Source organism: Chiloscyllium punctatum, chromosome 4 (assembly GCF_047496795.1).
Source record: "Chiloscyllium punctatum isolate Juve2018m chromosome 4, sChiPun1.3, whole genome shotgun sequence".
Lineage (NCBI taxonomy): Eukaryota > Metazoa > Chordata > Chondrichthyes > Orectolobiformes > Hemiscylliidae > Chiloscyllium > Chiloscyllium punctatum.
Genome location: NC_092742.1, coordinates 90,248,575 through 90,256,277, shown reverse-complemented (window position 1 = coordinate 90,256,277; position 7,703 = coordinate 90,248,575).

The following is a 7,703-nucleotide window of genomic DNA, read 5'->3' as shown; positions in this document are numbered from 1 at the left end:
TTCGTCTCGTCTGCAAATATACGATTCAGACCACCCACACCCACTCCAGATCATTTATATATATTACAAACAACAGAGGACCTAAGACTGATCCCATTGGAACACCATTAGTTACCGGTTTCCATTCTGGAAAACACCCTTCCTCTACTACCCTCTATCTTCTATGAACAAGCCAGTTTTGTATCCATCTAACCAGCACACGCTGAATCCCTTGTGATTTTAGTTTTTGTAGAAATGCCTGACAAATGTCTGTATAAACTGCATCCACAGCCCTTCCCTCCTCAATTATCTTTGTCACCTCTTCAAAAAAATCAATCAGGTTGGTGAGACGTGACCTTCCCCATACAAAACCATCCTGCATGTCAGTAACCCAGTCCATTTTCTTCCAAATGTACATATACCTTGTCCCTCGGTATCTTCACCAAGATTTTCCCCACCATCTCTTGTTTTGATTTCCATGGCACCTACAGGCAAGATTAACTCTACTTTTGTTTAACCATGACAAATTACTGTTTGTCAGATGCTGCAACCATATAATGTCTATAACGTTGGCCTCTCACTGCTGGGCTGCTTCTGCAACACCTCCTGGCACTGCCCCAGTCTCACAGTCACACCCCACCACCCTCCCCACATTCCCTCACTGCTCCCACCCATTGGCTCCTTTCCAAATGTCCTCCACTACTGCTACCTAAGATGTTTCTACACAATGATCAATAAATGAAAACAATAAGAAATTTGCATTTCTTAAAGCTACACATTAATGTGGTCTAGTTTAGCTCTTTTTAAAATTGTACTGAAGAAACATCGTCCTGCTTTTTTTTTTGTTAAATCATGGAATTTATGCCTCCCGTGGCAATTAATGAATTATTGGGAATTAGGAGAACATGTAGAGATAGATATCGGGATTTGCTCCCAATAAGCAAACAGAAGCTTGGGCAGCAAAATGCTTACTCAACCACTTCTAAAAACTCAAACCTATTCCCATCACAGTCATAGGAGTTCTAACATAGTCTCCTCCTTCCCACTGCTAATGATATCCATGGATCCTCAGCCTTTCCATGAAGCTCCCTGGACCTGCTGCCGCCGTCCTTAGTCTCTCAACAATGAGGTGGGAAGCCAACTCTTTTGATTCCAAAGCTCCAATTGTAAAGGACTTGCTGACTGCATCTCAGTCTGCCAAAGCAAATTGCAATCCTAACTCTATTGTCAGTGCTGTCACCTCTCAGCCAGAATCTCTGTGGGTTTGCATCCTGTCCAGAAGCACAAGGTGTTAGAAAGTGGATGTTGACACTTTGCTAAGGTACACCAGGAGTGCTGTGCTGTAAGAAATGCCACCTTTCAAATGAGAAGTTAGGCCCAGGCCCCTTTTGCTATCAGAGGTGAATTGTTGTGCTATGTGAAGAAGAATAAGGAAGTGTTCCCAGACTCCAGGCCAACATTTAGCCCACTCTCGGTACAATTAGAACAGCTTTCCAGTCATTAACTGGGATGAGACATCCAATATGAGAGATCTTGCAACTTTTAAATTGGTAGCCATGTTTCCCAAATTCTAGTCCCTACAGTTCCGAAGTACTGTTACAGCATGTGGACATCTAGGGTTGGGATAGACTGTTTAAATACAGGCAGTGTAATAGATCAGAGAGAACTGATAACTATAAAGTCTGTGCTAGCAGCCAGTGATGGGTTGCTAGCCCACTTGTGTCATGTGCTTCTTTATAAACTGTTTGGGCCATTGAATGTCCATTGCAGAATAAGCTGGCAGAGGCCGAGGTCAAGTAGCATCTAAATGAGAGGGTGACCTGACCTCAAAACATCTTTTGCAATAGCAGAAAAATATCTGGGTTAATATCCAGGCTGTTTAGTCCATTTTGTAGCGATGTTCTGTTATTTCCACTATTTGCTGCAGCATTAATCAAGCTTGCATAACATTTACCATTTGGAGTACTGCGTTAAGTTTTGAGCATCACATTCTCGTGAAGGATAACTTGGCAGGTGATAGTGAGGACTTGCTAGAAGATATTGCATAAACTTGGCTTGTTCTCCCTTGAGCTTATCGCATTGAGGGGTAATTTCATTGAGGTCATAGAGCTGTACAGCACAGAAACAGACCTGTTGGTCCAACTTGTCCATGCCGACCAGATATCCTAAATTAATCTAGTCCCATTTGCCAGCATTTGATTCATAGCTCTCTAAACCCTTCCTATTTATAATCATCCAGATGCCTTTTAAATGTTGTAATTGTATCAGCCTGCATCACTTCCTCTGGCAGCTCATTCCATACACGCACCACCCTCCGTATGAAAAAGTTGTCCCTTAGGTCCCTTCTAAATCTTTCCCCTCTTGCCTGAAATCTATGCCCTCTAGTTTTGGATTCCCTGACCCGGGCTAAAAGACATTGTCCAATCACCCTAACCATGTCCCTCATGATCTTACAAACCTCTATAAGGTCACCCCTCAGCCTGCAGGAAAAATAGCCCCAGCCTATTCAGCCTCTCCCTACAGCTCAAACCCTCAACCCTGGGACATGCTTGTAAATCTTTTCTGAACACTTTCAAGTTTCACAACATCCTTCCTATAGCAGAGAGACCAGAACTGAATGCAGTATTCGAAAAGTAGCCTAACCAGTGTCCTATACAGCTGCAACATGACCTTCCAACTCCTCTTGAGAAAATGTTCAAAACATTCAATAGACTAGGTCAAGAAAATCCATTTTCTCCGATGGGGTGGGGGTGGAGATCAAAATGTCACTGAAAACGTTGGCATCCAAGATTGCCTATCCCTTTTTGTTTGCAGTTACTACTGAGATGGTAAACAGTGGCGTAGAGCTGGAGGCACATGTAGGAAAGATCAGATAAAGGCAGCGTGTTTCCTTCTCTATTCCACTTCGGGTTTTTTTTATGAACAGTCTAACCCCTCCTCGATCAATTTTTACTCCAATATTTCTGTTGTTTTCAACCTGAATTCAAGTTGTCAAGAGCCATGGGTTTGCGTTGGAGTTTGTTTGTTTGAGCTCTCATTCCATGCATTAATGATCCTGGCTTCTGGATCACAAAGCCAGCAACATCACCGTTACACCAGCATGCACATGGCTACAACTTTCTGTCTGACTGCTGGGGGCTCAGACCGTATAAAGGGAGAAGAGCAGATTACATGCAAGAGATTGAAGCCTAAAGCTGTGTTCGATTCTTTTGGCTCTACAACCTGCCCTAAATGCACATTTTCTGCTTGGTTACCCAGTAAACTGTTTAGATTGTGATAATTATTTTCTTTAATAGCACTTTGCCTAATAAGCCATGACTTTTGGACTTGGAGTAGCACTTTATAAAGATTAATTGCCCAACCTGCTTGTATGGTTCATTTAGTTTTGTGATAAAACCCACTTTGTTAGATGGCTCATTTAGCTGCGTTTGTGTGGTAAGAGAACTGAGTGTTGTTTTAATTTTCCAAAAGACAAAAAAAAGTATTACTGGGATCAAAACTCAAGAGTTTAAAATAAGATCTAGGAAGACATATGCCCAGACAGCGAATTTCATGGCTTCTGAACTTCCTAAAGCACTTTATGGTCTGCAAAGTAACTTTGTGTAGTCAGTACTGTGATGTTGGACATTTGGCAGTAAGTTTGCAGACACCATAGTCCAGAAGCATTATTGGGATAAACGTTGTGTCTTGTCAGGCATACCTTCTAAGTGTGTGTCCTTTCAATGCTTACATGGTCTGTTGTGTGTAAGGGTTGCTGCTTTCTGGTCTATTAAGAGGATTCTTGTAGAGTGAACAACATGTAGTTTATTGAGTCTTGTCACCTATTTTCTGGCTATAAGAATAGGCTCGACATTACTACAAAGACTGTTGGGAAGATTTGCCCTGTGTTTCTCTCCCACAAGATCCTATTTTAAACATGACATCATCAGAATGGGCAGTGGTCATTGTACTTAATTAAAATTAACCCTTTAAGCAAGATACACAACACATTCCCCTCCCCTGTCGCTCCAGCAACTTCGGTTCTTGTTTCAGATTTCCACAATTACAGTTTTTTGGCTTTTTATCTGCTATACTTCAATTGTATACTTGCATGTATTATTCAACGTCTATCCTATTTCTGTTGCCAGGATTTTCTAGTGCAAATAGCATTTTTAAAAAATTAATTTTGTTTAAAAAATGTCTACTTTGAAGGAATGGTGATTCTCCCACACCTTGCTGTTGTTCTGGAGGGGTTTCTCACAATTTCTGACTTCAGTGGAGCATTCCCACTCTTTCATGGCTATAGCGGGGGATTTTCGAATATGTAATTTCCATGTTAGAGCAGAGTGGGTGATTTACTTAAATTGCCCAACCCTTACCTACTTTAAATGACTGGTTGTGTGATTTCCCTGGCTCTCCCCTCTCTGATTATTCCAGTCTCCCTTTAACCTTTGTGATTCTGTGTCTCATCCTTGCTGAACCTTGTGATACTTGCTCATTGTGGCAGCATTGCCCAATCTGAGTGGCAACTTATTCGAATCCTTTCAGCCTGAAGTACTGTGCGATTAATGTTCCTCCTTCGTGCCAAGGGCTTTCAGTTATGGCTCATGCAACCTCCAACATTCGCTCACTCCATGGCTGAATTTGGACCTTGGACTGCTCCCTCAGACCTCAGCCCTCTGATACAGTGGGAGATTTCTTCTGTTCTAACAAAATGCTACAGGAAGGATAGAAAGGGAGGCAAGAGAGGAGGGAGAGTGGCGTTTTTGATAAGGGATAGCATTACAGCTGTACTTAGGGAGGATATTCCCGGAAATCCAGGGACATTATCTGGGTGGAACTGAGCAATAAGAAAGGGATGATGACGTTATTGGGATTGTATTATAGCCCCCTTAAAGTCAGAGGGAAATTGAGAAACAAACTTGTAAGGAGATCTCAGCTATCTGTAAGAATAATAGGGTGGTTATGGTAGGGGATTTTAACTTTCTGATAATAGACTGGGACTGCCATAGTGTTAAGGGTTTAGATAGAGAGGAATTAGCTAAGTGTGTACAAGAAAATCTTCTGATTCAGTATGTGGATGTACCTACTAGAGAAGGTGCAAAACTTGACCTACTGTTGGGAAATAAGGCAGGCACTTTAGGGCCAGCGACCATAATTCTATTAGGTTTAAAATAGTGATGGAAAAGGATAGACCAGATGTAAAAGTTGAAGTTCTAAATTGGAGAAAGGCCAATTTTGACGGTATTAGGCAAGAACTTTCAAAAGCTGAATGGGGGCAGATGTTCGCACGTAAAGGGATGGCTGGAAAATGGGAAGCCTTTAGAATTGAGATAATGAGAATCCAGAGAAAGTATATTTCTGTCAGGGTGAAAGGGAAGGCTGATAGGTATAGGGAATGTTGGATGACTAAAGAAATTGAGGGTTTGGTTAAGAAAAAGAAGGAAGCATATGTAAGGGAAAGACAGGATAGATCGAGTGAATGCTTGGAAGAGTATAAAGGCAGTAGGAGTATACTTTAAGATGGAAATCAGGAGGGCAAAAAGGGGACATGAGATAGCTTTGGCAAATAGGGTTTAGAAGAATCCAAAGGGGTTTTACAAATACATTAAGGACAAAAGGGTAACTAGGGAGATAATAGGGCTCCTCAAAGATCAGCAAGGCGGCCTTTGTGTGAAGCCACAGAAAATGGGTGAGATACTGAACAAGTATTTTGCATCAGTATTTACTGTGGAAGAGGATATGGAAGATAAATAATGTAGGGACATAGATGGTGACACCTTGCAAAATGTCCATATTACAGAGGAGGAAGCGTGAGATGTCATGAAACGCATCAAGGTGGATAAATCCCCAGGACTTGATCAGGTGTACCCAGAACTCTGTGGGAAGCTAGAGAAATGATTGCTGGGCCTTTTGCTCAGATATTTGTATCATCGATAGTCACAGGTGAGGTGCCAGAAGACAGGAGGTTGGCTAACATGGTGTCACTGTTTAAGAAAGGTGGTAAGGACAAGCCAGGGAACTATAGACCAGTCAGCCTGACGTCGGTGGTGGGCATGTTGTTGGAGGGAATCCTGAGGGACAGGATGTACATGTATTTGGAAAGACAAGGACTGATTAGGGATAGTCAACATGGCTTTGTGTGTGGGAAATCATGTCTCACAAACTTGATTGAGTTTTTTGAAGAAGTAACAAAGAGGATTGATGAGGGCAGAGCAGTAGATGTGATCTATATGGACTTCAGTAAGGCATTCGCCAAGGTTCCCCATGGGAGACTGATTAGCAAAGTTAGCTCTCATGGAATACAGGGAGAACTAGCCATTTGGATGCAGAACTGGCTCAAAGATAGAGGTGGTGGTGGAGGGTTGTTTTTCAGACTGGAGGCCTGTGACCACAAGGGGAGTGCCATAAGGATTGGTGCTGGATCCTCTACTTTTTGTCATTTACATAAATGATTTGGATAAGAGGAACAGTTAGTAAGTTTGCAAATGACACCAAAATTGGAGGTGTAGTGGACAGCGAAGAAGGTTACCTCAGATTACAACAGGATCTGGACCAGATGAGCCAATGGTCTGAGAAGTGGCAGATGGAATTTAATTCAGGTAAATGTGAGGTACGGCATTTTGGGAAAGCAAATCTTAGCAAGACTTATACACTTAATGGTAAGGCCCTAGGGAATGTTGCTGAACAAAGAGACCTTGGAGTGCAGGTTCATAGCTCCTTGAAAGTGGAGTCGCAGGTAGATAGGATAGTGAAGAAGGCGTTTGGTATGCTTTCTTTTATTGGTCAGAGTATTGAGTACAGGAGTTGGGAGGTCATGTTGCGGCTGTACAGGACATTGGTCAGGCCACTGTTGGAATATTGCGTGCAATTCTGGTCTCCTTCCTATCGGAAAGATGTTGTGAAACTTGAAAGGGTTCAGAAAAGATTTACAAGGATGTTGCCAGGGTTGGAGGATCTAAGCTACAGGGTGAGGCTGAACAGGCTGGGGCTGTTTTCCCTGGAGCATCGGAAGCTGAGGGGTGACCTTATAGAGGTTTATAAAATCATGGGGGGCATGGATAGGATAAATAGATAAAGTCTTTTCCCTGGGGTCGGGGAGTCCAGAACTAGAGGGCATAGGTTTAGGGTGAGAGGGGAAAGATATAAAAGAGACCTAAGGGGCAACTTTTTCACGCAGAGGGTGGTACATGTATGGAATGAGCTGCCAGAGGATGTGGTGGAGGCTGGTACAATTACAGCATTTAAGAGGTATTTGGATGGGTATATGAATAGGAAGGGTTTGGAGGGATATGGGCTGGGTGCTGGCAGGTGAGACTAGATTGGGTTGGGATACCTGGTCGGCATGGACGTGTTGGACCGAAGGGTCTGTTTCCATGCTGTACATCTCTATGACTCTAACTGATTTGGAGGTTCCTCAGAGCTGGAGCAAGGACCGGTCAGGATGAAATCTGAGAGAGCGTGCGGATGCTGGCAGGGCTCTGGTATTTTCAGCCCAGATAGTGAAGATGCTGATGCAGCAAGTTTGTGAGAGGAGGAAGGCCTTCATTCCCCAAACAGGTTGGCACTTGCCAAGGTGAGTTAGTAAGTGGTTGCCGTGAGAGGTGGCTGTCTGTGACTGTCAGCCGCACTCCCCTCTGATCTGAACTGGGTACTGAAAGGAGCAAAGGCTGCAAAGATCTTCGGGAAGCCCTCTGCTTATGAAAGACACTTAATAAGAGTGACAGTAGCACTCTCGTATCTGA